This window comes from Mobula hypostoma, chromosome 31, assembly GCF_963921235.1.
Source record: "Mobula hypostoma chromosome 31, sMobHyp1.1, whole genome shotgun sequence".
NCBI classification, from domain to species: domain Eukaryota; kingdom Metazoa; phylum Chordata; class Chondrichthyes; order Myliobatiformes; family Myliobatidae; genus Mobula; species Mobula hypostoma.
In genome coordinates, this window is record NC_086127.1 from 4,879,859 (window position 1) to 4,895,359 (window position 15,501).

Genomic DNA, 15,501 nt, shown 5'->3' on the forward strand with positions numbered 1-15,501 from the left:
CCATCACACACTCCCGGGGTCAGACACAGAGTGAATCTCCCTCCGCACCGTCCCATCACACACTCCCGGGGTCAGACACAGAGTGAATCTCCATCCACACCGTCCCATCACACACTCCCGGGGTCAGACACAGAGTGAATCTCCCTCTGCACCGTCCCATCACACACTGCTGGGGTCAGACACAGAGTGAAGCTCCCTCCGCACCGTCCCATCACACACTCCCGGGGTCAGACACAGAGTGAATCTCCCTCCGCACCGTCCCATCACACACTCCCGGGGTCAGACACAGAGTGAAGTTCCCTCCGCACCGTCCCATCACACACTCCCGGGGTCAGACACAGAGTGAATCTCCCTCCGCACCGTCCCATCACACACTCCCGGGGTCAGACACAGAGTGAATCTCCATCCACACCGTCCCATCACACACTCCCGGGGTCAGACACAGAGTGAATCTCCCTCTGCACCGTCCCATCACACACTGCTGGGGTCAGACACAGAGTGAAGCTCCCTCCGCACCGTCCCATCACACACTCCCGGGGTCAGACACAGAGTGAATCTCCCTCCGCACCGTCCCATCACACACTCCCGGGGTCAGACACAGAGTGAATCTCCCTCCGCACCGTCCCATCACACACTCCCGGGGTCAGACACAGAGTGAAGCTCCCTCCGCACCGTCCCATCACACACTCCCGGGGTCAGACACAGAGTGAAGCTCCCTCCGCACCGTCCCATCACACACTCCCGGGGTCAGACACAGAGTGAAGCTCCCTCCGCACCGTCCCATCACACACTCCCGGGGTCAGACACAGAGTGAAGTTCCCTCCGCACCGTCCCATCACACACTCCCGGGGTCAGACACAGAGTGAATCTCCCTCCGCACCGTCCCATCACACACTCCCGGGGTCAGACACAGAGTGAATCTCCCTCCGCACCGTCCCATCACACACTCCCGGGGTCAGACACAGAGTGAATCTCCCTCCGCACCGTCCCATCACACACTCCCGGGGTCAGACACAGAGTGAATTTCCCTCCGCACCGTCCCATCACACACTCCCGTGGTCAGACACAGAGTGAATCTCCCTCTGCACCGTCCCATCACACACTCCCGGGGTCAGACACAGAGTGAATTTCCCTCTGCACTGTCCCATCACACACTCCCGGGGTCAGACACAGAGTGAATCTCCCTCTGCACCGTCCCATCACACACTCCCGGGGTCAGACACAGAGTGAATCTCCCTCCGCACCGTCCCATCACACACTCCCGGGGTCAGACACAGAGTGAATTTCCCTCCGCACCGTCCCATCACACACTCCCGGGGTCAGACACAGAGTGAATCTCCCTCTGCACCGTCCCATCACACACTCCCGGGGTCAGACACAGAGTGAAGCTCCCTCCGCACCGTCCCATCACACACTCCCGGGGTCAGACACAGAGTGAATTTCCCTCCGCACCGTCCCATCACACACTCCCGGGGTCAGACACAGAGTGAATCTCCCTCTGCACCATCCCATCACACACTCCCGGGGTCAGACACAGAGTGAAGCTCCCTCCGCACCGTCCCATCACACACTCCCGGGGTCAGACACAGAGTGAAGCTCCCTCCGCACCGTCCCATCACACACTCCCGGGGTCAGACACAGAGTGAATCTCCCTCTGCACCGTCCCATCACACACTCCCGGGGTCAGACACAGAGTGAATCTCCCTCTGCACCGTCCCATCACACACTCCCGGGGTCAGACACAGAGTGAATGTCCCTCCGCACCGTCCCATCACACACTCCCGGGGTCAGACACAGAGTGAATCTCCCTCTGCACCATCCCATCACACACTCCCGGGGTCAGACACAGAGTGAATTTCCCTCCACACCGTCCCATCACACACTCCCGGGGTCAGACACAGAGTGAAGCTCGCTCCGCACCATCCCATCACACACTCCCGGGGTCAGACACAGAGTGAATCTCCCTCCGCACCGTCCCATCACACACTCCCGGGGTCAGACACAGAGTGAATTTCACTCCGCACCATCCCATCACACACTCCCGGGGTCAGACACAGAGTGAATCTCCCTCTGCACCGTCCCATCACACACTCCCGGGGTCAGACACAGAGTGAATTTCCCTCCGCACCGTCCCATCACACACTCCCGGGGTCAGACACAGAGTGAATCTCCCTCTGCACCGTCCCATCACACACTGCTGGGGTCAGACACAGAGTGAAGCTCCCTCCGCACCGTCCCATCACACACTCCCGGGGTCAGACACAGAGTGAATCTCCCTCTGCACCGTCCCATCACACACTCCCGGGGTCAGACACAGAGTGAATTTCCCTCCGCACCGTCCCATCACACACTCCCGGGGTCAGACACAGAGTGAATCTCCCTCTGCACCATCCCATCACACACTCCCGGGGTCAGACACAGAGTGAATTTCCCTCTGCACCGTCCCATCACACACTCCCGGGGTCAGACACAGAGTGAATCTCCCTCTGCACCGTCCCATCACACACTCCCGGGGTCAGACACAGAGTGAAGTTCCCTCCGCACCATCCCGTCACACACTCCCGGGGTCAGACACAGAGTGAATCTCCCTCCGCACCGTCCCATCACACACTCCCGGGGTCAGACACAGAGTGAATCTCCCTCCGCACCGTCCCATCACACACTCCCGGGGTCAGACACAGAGTGAATCTCCCTCTGCACCGTCCCATCACACCCTCTCGAGTTGGCTTGCCACCTGTCAACCCCTGCACCCTCCCCTTACCCCCCCCATGTCTTCTACCCCTCAGTGACAATGACTGTGAGGAGGACGAGGAGGAACTGAGCGAGGTGGATTCCGATGATGTTTACGAGTTCTTCGATGACCCCAAGGATGAGAATTACATCCCTTCATCCGATAGGTAGGGGGGTGTGTGTGTGTGTGTATGTGTGTGGCTGTGCTGTGTGTATGTGTGTGTGTGTGTGTGTGTGTGTGTGTGTGTGAGAGAGAGAGAGAGGGAGAGAGAGAGATAGATAGATATGAAGCCTGAGAAATTGATGTTCATGCTACCCGGACAGATGTTGCTCCTCCAACCTGAGTGTGGCCTCATCGTGACAGTAGAGGAGGCCACGGACTGACATGTCGGAATGGGAATGGGAAGCAGAGTTGAATTGGGTGGCCACTGGGAAATCCTGCTTTTTCTGGCAGAGGGAGCGTGGGTGCTCAGTGAAGTGGTCTTCCAATTTTCATTGGGTCTCTGATATACAGGAGGCAACACCAGGAGCACCAGATACAGTGGATGGCCCCAACAGACCCAGAGGTGAAGTGTCAGCTCACCTGGAAGGACTGTTTGGGGCCCTGAATGGTAGTGAGGGAGGAGGTGTAGGGGAAGTTGTGACTCTTGTTCCACTTGCACGGATAAGTGGCAGGAGGCCATCAGTGGGGAGGGATGAGTGGACAAGGAGCGATGTGGGGAGCGATCCCTGTGGAAAGCAGAAAGAGGGGAGGTGGGTGGTAAGGGAAAGATGTGTTTGGTGTTGGGATCCCGTTGAAGGTGGCGGATGTTATGGAGAATTATGTGCTGTACGTGGAGGTTGGTGGGGTGGTAGGTGAGTCCAAGAGGAACCGTATCCCTGGTGGGTGGTAGGAGAATGGAGTGAGGGCAGATGTGGGCGAAACGGAAGGGATGCGATTGAGGGCAGCGCTGATGCTGGAAAAAGGGAAGATCTTTCTCTGAAGGAGGACATCTTCTTTGATCTGGAACGAAAAGCCTCATCCTGAGAGCAGATGCAGTGGAGATGGAGGAATTGAGAGAAGGGGATGGCATTTTTAGTGGCAACAGGTTGTGAAGAGGTATTCGTCCGGGTAGCTGTGAGAGTCCGTGCGTCAGCAGATCAACTGTCACCAGAGATAGACGGAGAGATTGAGAGAAGGGAGGGAGGTGTCAGAAATGGACCAGGTAAATTTGAGGGCTGGGTGGAAGTTGGAGGCAAAGTTGATGAAGTTGACGAGCTCAGCACGGGTGCAAGAATCAGCACCAATGCAGTCGTCGATGTTGCGTAGAAAAAGTGGGGGGACGGACACCAGGGTAGGCTTGGAATATCCCGACATCTGGGACCCATGTGAGTGCCCATGGCTACACCTTTGGTTTAAAGGTAATGGGAGGAACTGAAGGAGAAATTATTGAGGATGAGGACCAGTTCCACCAGACAGAGGACAGTGGTGGTAGAGGGGAACTGGCTGATTCTGTTGTTCTGAAGGAAGTGGAGAGCTTCCTAGAGATTGTCCTGTGTGTGTGTGATATGCTCGGAGATTGCCCGTGTGTGTGATGAGACCAGAGAATGCTCCGTGTCTGTGTGTGATGTGTCCAGACATTGTCTGTGTGTGTGTTGTGTGTGTGATGTGCCCAGAGATTGTCCTGTGTGTGTGTGATGTGCCCAGAGATTGTCCCGTGTGTGTGTGATGTGCCCAGAGATTGTCCCATGTGTGTGATGTGCCCAGAGATTGTCGTGTATGTGTGTGATGTGCCCAGAGATTGTCGTGTATGTGTGTGATGTGCCCAGAGATTGTCGTGTCTGTGTGTGATGTGCCCAGAGATCGTCCTGTGTCTGTGTATGATGTGCCCGGAGTTTGTCCCATGTGTGTGATGTGCCCAGAGATTGTCCCGTGTGTGTGTGATGTGCCCAGAGATTGTCCCGTGTCTGTGTGTGATGTGCCCAGAGATTGTCCCTTGTCTGTGTGTGATGTGCCCAGAGATTGTCCCATGTGTGTGATGTGCCCAGAGATTGTCCCGTGTGTGTGTGATGTGCCCAGAGATTGTCCCGTGTCTGTGTGTGATGTGCCCAGAGATTGTCGCGTGAGTGTGTGATGTGCCCAGAGATTGTCCCGTGTGTGTGTGATGTGCCCGGAGATTGTCCGTGTGTGACTGTGTGTGATGTGCTCAGGGATTGTCCCATGTGTGTGTGATGTGCCCAGAGATTGTCCCATGTGTGTGATGTGCCCAGAGATTGTCCCGTGTGTGTGTGATGTGCCCAGAGATTGTCCGTGTGTGTGTGATGAGCCCAGAGATTGTCGTGTGTGACTGTGTGTGATGTGCTCAGGGATTGTCCCGTGTCTGTGACGTGCCCAGAGATTGTCCCGTGTGTGTGACGTGCCCAGAAATTGTCCTGTGTCTGTGTAATGTGCCCAGAGATGGTCCGTGTGTGTGTGTGATGTGCCCAGAGATTGTCCCGTGTCTGTGTGTGATGTGCCCAGAGATTGTCCCGTGAGTGTGTGACATGCCCAGAGATTGTCCCTTGTCTGTGTGTGATGTGCCCAGAGATTGTCCTGTGTCTGCGTGTGATGTGCCCAGAGATTGTCCCGTGTGTGTGTGATGTGCCCAGAGATTGTCCCGTGTGTGTGTGATGTGCCCAGAGATTGTCCCGTGTGTGTGTGATGTGCCCAGAGATTGTCCTGTGTCTGTGTGATGTGCCCAGAGATTGTCCCGTGTGTGTGATGTGCTCAGGGATTGTCCCGTGTGTGTGTGATCTGCGCAGAGATTGTCCTGTGTGATATGCTCAGAGATGTTCCCGTGCGTGTGTGATGTGCCCAGCGATTGTCCTGTTGTGTGTGATGTGCCCAGAGATTGTCCGTGTGTGTGTGATTTGCCCAGAGATTGTCCCGTGTGTGTGTGTGTGTGATGTGCCCAGAGATTGTCCCGTGTGTGTGTGATGTGCCCAGAGATTGTCCCGTGTGTGTGTGATGTGCCCAGAGATTGTCCGTGTGTGTGTGTGTGATGTGCCCGGGGATTGTCTTTTGTGTGTGTGATGTGCCCAGAGATGGTCCCGTGTGTGTGACATGCCCAGAGATTGTCCCGTGTGTGTGTGATGTGCCCAGAGATTGTCCGTGTGTGTGTGTGTGATGTGCCCAGAGATTGTCCCGTGTGTGTGATGTGCCCAGAGATTGTCCCGTGTGCGTGTGTGTGTGATGTGCCCAGAGATTGTCCTGTGTGCGTGTGTCTGTGATGTGCCCGGGGATTGTCTTTTGTGTGTGTGATGTGCCCAGAGATGGTCCCGTGTGTGTGACATGCCCAGAGATTGTCCGTGTGTGTGTGATGTGCCCGGAGATTGTCCGGTGTGTGTGTGACGTGCCCAGAGATTGTCCTATATGTGTGTGACGTGCCCAGGGATTGTCCCGTGTGTATCTGTGTGATGTGCCCAGAGATTGTCCTGTATGTGTGTGATGTGCCCAGAGATTGTCGTCTGTGTGTGTTGTGCCCAGAGATGGTCGTGTGTGTGTGATGTGCCCAGAGATTGTCCCGTGTGTGTGACGTGCCCAGAGATTGTCCTATATGTGTGTGACGTGCCCAGGGATTGTCCCGTGTGTGTCTGTGTGATGTGCCCAGAGATTGTCCCGTGTGTGTGATGTTCCCAGAGATTGTCCCGTGTGTGTGATGAGCCCAGAGATTATCGTGTGTGTGTGATGTGCCCAGAGATTGTCCCGTGTGTGTGTGATGTGCCCAGAGATTGTCCCGTGTGTGTGTGATGTGCCCAGAGATTGTCCCGTGTGTGTGATTTGCCCAGAGATTGTCCTGTGTCTGTGTGATGTGCCCAGAGATTGTCCTGTATGTGTGTGACGTGCCCAGAGATTGTCCCGTGTCTGTGACGTGACCAGAGATTGTTCCGTGTGTGTGACGTGCCCAGAGATTGTCCCGTGTGTGTGTGCTGTGCTCAGAGATTGTCCTGTATGTGTGTGACGTGCCCAGAGATTGTCCCGTGTGTGTGAAGTGCCCAGAGATTGTCCCGTGTCTGTGTGATGTTCCCAGAGATTGTCCCGTGTGTGTGATGTTCCCAGAGATTGTCCCGTGTGTGTGACGAGCGCAGAGATTGTCGTGTGTGTGTGTGTGTGTGTGATGTGCCCAGAGATTGTCCCGTGTGTGTGATGAGCCCAGAGATTGTCGTGTGTGTGTGTTTGATGTGCCCGGGGATTGTCCCGTGTGTGTGATGTGCCCGGGGATTGTCCCGTGTGTGTGGTGAGCCCAGAGATTGTCCCGTGTGTGTGATTTGCCCAGAAATTGTCCGCGTGTCTGTGTTGAGCCCAGAGATTGTCCCTGCGTGTGTGTAATATGCCCGGAGATTGTCCTGTGTGATATGCTCAGAGATATTCCCGTGTGTGTGTGATGTGCCCAGAGATTGTCCTGTATGTGTGTGATGTGCCCAGAGATTATCCCATGTGTGTGTGACGTGCCCAGAGATTGTCCTGTATGTGTGTGATGTGCCCGGAGATTGTCCCGTGTGTGTGATGTGCCCATAGATTGTCTGGTGTGTGTGTGTGACGTGCCCAGAGATTGTCCTATATGTGTGTGATGTGCCCAGGGATTTTCCCGTGTGTGTCTGTGTGATGTGCCCAGAGATTGTCCCGTGTCTGTGTTGAGCCCAGAGATTGTCCCTGCGTGTGTGTAATGTGCCCGGAGATTGTCCTGTGTGATATGCTCAGAGATGTTCCCGTGCGTGTGTGATGTGCCCAGAGATTGTCCTGTATGTGTGTAATGTGCCCAGAGATTGTCCCATGTGTGTGTGACGTGCCCAGACATTGTCCTGTGTCTGTGTGACGTGCCCCGTGATTGTCCCGTGTGTGTATGATGAGCCCAGAGATTGTCCTGTGTGTGTGATGTACCCAGAAATTGTCCCGTGTGTGTGTGATGTGCCCAGAGATTGTCCCGTGTGTGTGTGATGTGCCCAGAGATTGTCCCGTGTGTGTGTGATGTGCCCAGAGATTGTCCCGTGTGTGTGTGATGTGCCCAGAGATTGTCCGTGTGTGTGTGATTTGCCCAGAGATTGTCCCGTGTGTGTGACGTGCCCAGAGATTGTCCCTTGTCTGTGTGTGATGTGCCCAGAGATTGTCCCGTGTGTGTGTGATGTGCCCAGAGATTGTCCCGTGTGTGTCTGTGTGTGATTTGCCCAGAGATTGTCCCGTGTGCGTGTGTCTGTGATGTGCCCAGAGATTGTCCCGTGTGCGTGTGTCTGTGATGTGCCCGGGGATTGTCTTTTGTGTGTGTGATGTGCCCAGAGATGGTCCCGTGTGTGTGACATGCCCAGAGATTGTCCCTTGTCTGTGTGTGACGTACCCAGAGATTGTCCCGTGTGTGTGATGTTCCCAGAGATTGTCCCGTGTGTGTGTGATGTGCCCAGAGATTGTCCCGTGTGTGTGTGATGTGCCCAGAGATTGTCCTGTGTGCGTGTGTCTGTGATGTGCCCGGGGATTGTCTTTTGTGTGTGTGATGTGCCCAGAGATTGTCCCGTGTGTGTGACATGCCCAGAGATTGTCCCGTGTGTGTGTGATGTGCCCAGAGATTGTCCGGTGTGTGTGTGACGTGCCCAGAGATTGTCCTATATGTGTGTGATGTGCCCAGAGATTGTCCCGTGTGTATCTGTGTGATGTGCCCAGAGATTGTCCTGTATGTGTGTGATGTGCCCAGAGATTGTCGTGTGTGTGTGATGTGCCCAGAGATTGTCCCGTGTGTGTGTGATGTGCCCAGAGATTGTCCCGTGTGTGTGACGTGCCCAGAGATTGTCCTATATGTGTGTGATGTGCCCAGGGATTGTCCCGTGTGTGTCTGTGTGATGTGCCCAGAGATTGTCCCGTGTGTGTGATGTGCCCAGAGATTGTCCCGTGTGTGTGATGAGCCCAGAGATTGTCGTGTGTGTGTGATGTGCCCAGAGATTGTCCCGTGTGTGTGTGATGTGCCCAGAGATTGTCCCGTGTGTGTGTGATGTGCCCAGAGATTGTCCCGTGTGTGTGATGTGCCCAGAGATTGTCCTGTGTCTGTGTGATGTGCCCAGAGATTGTCCTGTGTGTGTGTGTGATGTGCCCAGAGATTGTCCCGTGTCTGTGACGTGCCCAGAGATTGTCCCGTGTGTGTGACATGCCCAGAGATTGTCCCGTGTGTGTGTGATGTGCCCAGAGATTGTCCTGTATGTGTGTGACGTGCCCAGAGATTGTCCCGTGTGTGTGACGTGCCCAGAGATTGTCCCGTGTCTGTGTGTGACGTGCCCAGAGATTGTCCCGTGTGTGTGATGTTCCCAGAGATTGTCCCGTGTGTGTGACGAGCCCAGAGATTGTCGTGTGTGTGTGTGTGTGATGTGCCCAGAGATTGTCCCGTGTGTGTGTGATGTGCCCAGAGATTGTCCCGTGTGTGTGATGAGCCCAGAGATTGTCGTGTGTGTGTGTTTGATGTGCCCGGGGATTGTCCCGTGTGTGTGATGTGCCCGGGGATTGTCCCGTGTGTGTGGTGAGCCCAGAGATTGTCCCGTGTGTGTGATGTGCCCAGAAATTGTCCGCGTGTCTGTGTTGAGCCCAGAGATTGTCCCTGCGTGTGTGTAATGTGCCCGGAGATTGTCCTGTGTGATATGCTCAGAGATGTTCCCGTGTGTGTGTGATGTGCCCAGAGATTGTCCTGTATGTGTGTGATGTGCCCAGAGATTATCCCATGTGTGTGTGACGTGCCCAGAGATTGTCCTGTATGTGTGTGATGTGCCCAGAGATTATCCCATGTGTGTGTGACGTGCCCAGAGATTGTCCTGTGTCTGTGTGACGTGCCCAGAGATTGTCCCGTGTGTGTGTGATGTGCCCAGAGATTGTCCTGTGTCTGTGATGTGCCCAGAGATTGTCCTATATGTCTGTGATGTGCCCAGGGATTGTCCCGTGTGTGTCTGTGTGATGTGCCCAGAGATTGTCCCGTGTCTGTGTTGAGCCCAGAGATTGTCCCTGCGTGTGTGTAATGTGCCCGGAGATTGTCCTGTGTGATATGCTCAGAGATGTTCCCGTGCGTGTGTGATGTGCCCAGAGATTGTCCTATATGTGTGTGATGTGCCCACAGATTATCCCATATGTGTGTGACGTGCCCAGAGATTGTCCTGTGTCTGTGTGACGTGCCCAGAGATTGTCCCGTGTGTGTGTGATGTGCCCAGAGATTGTCCTGTGTCTGTGATGTTCCCAGAGATTGTCCCGTGTGTGTATGATGTGCCCAGAGATTGTCCCGTGTGTGTGTGATGTTCCCAGAGATTGTCCCGTGTGTGTGTGATGTTCCCAGAGATTGTCCCGTGTGTGTGTGATGAGCCCAGAGTTTGTCCGTGTGTGTATGATTTGCCCAGAGATTGTCCCGTGTGTGTGATGAGCCCAGAGATTGTCCCTTGTCTGTGTGTGATGTGCCCAGAGATTGTCCCGTGTGTGTGTGATGAGCCCAGAGATTGTCCCGTGTGTGTCTGTGTGTGATGTGCCCAGAGATTGTCCCGTGTGTGTGTGTGTGATGTGCCCGGAAGTTGTCCGTGTGTATGTGATGTGCCCAGAGATTGTCCCGTGTGTGTGATGTTCCCAGAGATTGTCCCGTGTGTGTGATGAGCCCAGAGATTGTCCCGTGTGTGTGTGATGTGCCCAGAGATTGTCCCGTGTGTGTGTGATGTGCCCAGAGATTGTCCCGTGTGTGTGTGATGTTCCCAGAGATTGTCCCGTGTGTGTGATGAGCCCAGAGATTGTCGTGTGTGTGTGTGTGTGTGTGATGTGCCCAGAGATTGTCCCTTGTCTGTGTGTGATGTTCCCAGAGATTGTCCCGTGTGTGTGATGTTCCCAGAGATTGTCCCGTGTGTGTGATGAGCCCAGAGATTGTCGTGTGTGTGTGTGTGATGTGCCCAGAGATTGTCCCGTGTGTGTGTGATGTGCCCAGAGATTGTTGTGTGTGTGTGTGTGTGTGACGTGCCCAGAGATTGTCCCGTGTCTGTGCGACGTTCCCAGAGATTGTCCCGTGTCTGTGTGTGATGTGCCCAGAGATTGTCCCGTGTGTGTGATGTTCCCAGAGATTGTCCCGTGTGTGTGACGAGCCCAGAGATTGTCGTGTGTGTGTGTGTGATGTGCCCAGAGATTGTCCCGTGTGTGTGATGAGCCCAGAGATTGTCGTGTGTGTGTGTTTGATGTGCCCGGGGATTGTCCCGTGTGTGTGATGTGCCCGGGGATTGTCCCGTGTGTGTGGTGAGCCCAGAGATTGTCCCGTGTGTGTGATGTGCCCAGAAATTGTCCGCGTGTCTGTGATGTGCCCAGAGATTGTCCCGTGTGTGTGTGATGTGCCCGGAGATTGTCCGTGTGTGTGATATGCTCAGAGATATTCCCGTGTGTGTGTGATGTGCCCAGAGATTGTCCTGTATGTGTGTGATGTGCCCAGAGATTGTCCCATGTGTGTGTGACGTGCCCAGAGATTGTCCCGTGTGTGTGTGATGTGCCCAGAGATTGTCCTGTGTCTGTGATGTGCCCAGAGATTGTCCGCTTGTGTGTGATGTGCCCAGAGATTGTCCCGTGTCTGTGTGATGTGCCCAGAGATTGTCCCGTGTGTGTGTGATGTGCCCAGAGATTGTCCCGTGTGTGTGTGATGTGCCCAGAGATTGTCCTGTGTGTGTGTGATGTGCCCAGAGATTGTCCCGTGTGTGTGATGTGCCCAGAGATTGTCCCGTGTGTGTGTGATGTGCCCAGAGATTGTCCTATATGTGTGTGATGTGCCCAGGGATTGTCCCGTGTGTGTCTGTGTGATGTGCCCAGAGATTGTCCCGTGTCTGTGATGAGCCCAGAGATTGTCCCTGCGTGTGTGTAATGTGCCCGGAGATTGTCCTGTGTGATATGCTCAGAGATGTTCCCGTGCGTGTGTGATGTGCCCAGAGATTGTCCTGTATGTGTGTGATGTGCCCAGAGATTGTCCCATGTGTGTGTGACGTGCCCAGAGATTGTCCTGTGTCTGTGTGATGTTCCCAGAGATTGTCCCGTGTGTGTGTGATGTGCCCAGAGATTGTCCTGTATGTGTGTGACGTGCCCAGAGATTGTCCCGTGTGTGTGATGTGCCCAGAGATTGTCCTGTATGTTTGTGATGTGCCCAGAGATTGTCGTGTGTCTGTGATGTGCCCAGAGATTGTCCCGTGTGTGTGTGATGTGCCCAGAGATTGTCCCATGTCTGTGTGATGTTCCCAGAGATTGTCCCGTGTGTGTGTGATGTGCCCAGAGATTGTCGTGTGTGTGTGTGTGATGTGCCCAGAGATTGTCCCGTGTGTGTGATGTTCCCAGAGATTGTCCCGTGTGTGTGATAAGCCCAGAGATTGTCGTGTGTGTGTGTGTGTGATGTGCCCAGAGATTGTCCCGTGTGTGTGATGAGCCCAGAGATTGTCGTGTGTGTGTGATGTGCCCAGAGATTGTCCCGTGTGTGTGTGATGTGCCCAGAGATTGTCCGCGTGTGTGTGATGTGCCCAGAGATTGTCCCGTGTGTGTGTGATGTGCCCAGAGATTGTCCTGTATGTGTGTGATGTGCCCAGAGATTGTCCTGTGTCTGTGTGACGTGCCCAGAGATTGTCCTGTGTCTGTGTGACGTGCCCAGAGATTGTCCCGTGTGTGTGTGATGTGCCCAGAGATTGTCTTGTGTGTGTGTGATGTGCCCAGAGATTGTCCTGTGTCTGTGTGATGTGCCCAGAGATTGTCCTGTATGTGTGTGATGAGCCCAGAGATTGTCCCGTGTGTGTGTGATGTGCCCAGAGATTGTCCCGTGTCTGTGACGTGCCCAGAGATTGTTCCGTGTGTGTGACGTGCCCAGAGATTGTCCCGTGTGTGTGTGATGTGCCCAGAGATTGTCCCGTGTCTGTGTGATGTGCCCAGAGATTGTCCCCTGTGTGTGTGTGATGTGCCCGGGGATTGTCCTTTGTGTGTGTGATTTGCCCAGAGTTTGTCCTGTGTGTGTGTGATGTTCTCACAGATTGTCCCGTGTGTGTGTGTGACTGTGTGTGATGTGCTCAGGGATTGTCCCGTGTGTGTGTGATCTGCGCAGAGATTGTCCTGTGTGTGTGTGATGTGCCCAGAGATTGTCCCATGTGTGTGATGTGCCCAGAGATTGTCTCGTGTGTGTGTGATGTGCCCAGAGATTGTCCCGTGTGTCTGTGACGTGCCCAGAGATTGTCCCGTGTGCGTGTGTGTGTGATGTGCCCAGAGATTGTCCCGTGTGTGTGTGTGTGCCCAGAGATTGTCCCGTGTGTGTGTGATGTGCCCAGAGATTGTCCCGTGTGTGTGTGTGTGTGTGATGTGCCCAGAGATTGTCCTTTTGTGTGTGTGATGTGCCCAGAGATTGTCCCGTGTGTGTGACATGCCCAGAGATTGTCCGTGTGTGTGTGATGTGCCCAGAGATTGTCCCGTGTGTGTGATGTGCCCAGAGATTGTCCCGTGTGTGTGTGATGTGCCCAGAGATTGTCCCGTGTGTGTGTGTGATGTGCCCAGAGATTGTCCCGTGTGTGTGTGATGTGCCCAGAGATTGTCCCGTGTGTGTGTGATGTGCCCAGAGATTGTCCGTGTGTGTGTGATGTGCCCAGAGATTGTCCCGTGTCTGTGATGTGCCCAGAGATTGTCCCGTGTGCGTGTGTGTGTGATGTGCCCAGAGATTGTCCCGTGTGTGTGACGTGCCCAGAGATTGTCCTATATGTGTGTGATGTGCCCAGAAATTGTCCCGTGTGTGTCTGTGTGATGTGCCCAGAGATTGTCCTGTATGTGTGTGATGTGCCCAGAGATTGTCGTGTGTGTGTGATGTGCCCAGAGATTGTCCGTGTGTGTGTGATTTGCCCAGAGATTGTCCCGTGTGTGTGACGTGCCCAGAGATTGTCCTATATGTGTGTGATGTGCCCAGAGATTGTCCCGTGTGTGTGTGTGTGATGTGCCCAGAGATTGTCCCGTGTGTGTGATGTGCCCAGAGATTGTCCCGTGTGTGTGATGTGCCCAGAGATTGTCCTGTGTGTGTGATGTGCCCAGAGATTGTCCCGTGTGTGTGTGATGTGCCCAGAGATTGTCCCGTGTGTGTGTGATGTGCCCAGAGATTGTCCCGTGTGTGTGATGTGCCCAGAGATTGTCCTGTGTCTGTGTGATGTGCCCAGAGATTGTCCGTGTGTGTGTGATGTGCCCAGAGATTGTCCCGTGTGTGTGATGTGCCCAGAGATTGTCCCGTGTGTGTGATGTGCCCAGAGATTGTCCCGTGTGTGTGTGATGTGCCCAGAGATTGTCCTGTGTGTGTGTGATGTGCCCAGAGATTGTCCCGTGTGTGTGACGTGCCCAGAGATTGTCCTGTGTGTGTGACGTGCCCAAAGATTGTCCCGTGTGTGTGTGATGTGCCCAGAGATTGTCCTGTGTCTGTGTGATGTGCCCAGAGATTGTCCGTGTGTGTGTGATGTGCCCAGAGATTGTCCGTGTGTGTGTGATGTGCCCAGAGATTGTCCGTGTGTGTGTGATGTGCCCAGAGATTGTCCCGTGTGTGTGACGTGCCCAGAGATTGTTCTATATGTGTGTGATGTGCCCAGAAATTGTCCGCGTGTGTGTGTGATGAGCCCTGAGATTGTCCTGTGTGTGTGACGTGCCCAAAGATTGTCCCGTGTGTGTGTGATGTGCCCAGAGATTGTCCTGTGTGTGTGTGATGTGCCCAGAGATTGTCCCGTGTGTGTGTGATGTGCCCAGAGATTGTCCCGTGTGTGTGTGATGTGCCCAGAGATTGTCCGTGTGTGTGTGATTTGCCCAGAGATGTTCCCGTGTGTCTGTGATGTGCCCAGAGATTGTCCTGTATGTGTGTGATGTGCCCAGAGATTGTCGTGTGTGTGTGATGTGCCCAGAGATTGTCCGTGTGTGTGTGATTTGCCCAGAGATTGTCCCGTGTGCGTGTGTGTGTGATGTGCCCAGAGATTGTCCCGTGTGCGTGTGTCTGTGATGTGCCCAGAGATTGTCCCGTGTGCGTGTGTGTGTGATGTGCCCAGAGATCGTCCCGTGTGTGTGATGTGCCCAGAGATTGTCCCGTGTGTGTGATGTGCCCAGAGATTGTCCCGTGTGTGTGTGTGTGATGTGCCCAGAGATTGTCCCGTGTGTGTGTGATGTGCCCAGAGATTGTCCCGTGTGTGTGTGATGTGCCCAGAGATTGTCCCGTGTGTGTGTGATGTGCCCAGAGATTGTCCCGTGTGTGTGTGATGTGCCCAGAGATTGTCCCGTGTGTGTGTGATGTGCCCAGAGATTGTCCTGTGTCTGTGTGATGTGCCCAGAGATTGTCCTGTGTGTGTGTGATGTGCCCAGAGATTGTCCCGTGTCTGTGACGTGCCCAGAGATTGTTCCGTGTGTGTGATGTGCCCAGAGATTGTCCCGTGTGTGTGTGATGTGCCCAGAGATTGTCCTGTATGTGTGTGATGTGCCCAGAGATTGTCCCGTGTCTGTGTGATGTGCCCAGAGATTGTCCCGTGTGTGTGTGATGTGCCCAGAGATTGTCCCGTGTGTGTGTGATGTGCCCAGAGATTGTCCTGTGTGTGTGTGATGTGCCCAGAGATTGTCCCGTGTGTGTGTGTGATGTGCCCAGAGATTGTCGTGTGTGTGTGTGATGTGCCCAGAGTTTGTCCTGTGTGTGTGTGATGTTCTCACAGATTGTCCCGTGTGTGTGTGTGACTGTGTGTGATGTGCTCAGGGATTGTCCTGTATGTGTGTGATCTGCGCAGAGATTGTCCTGTGTG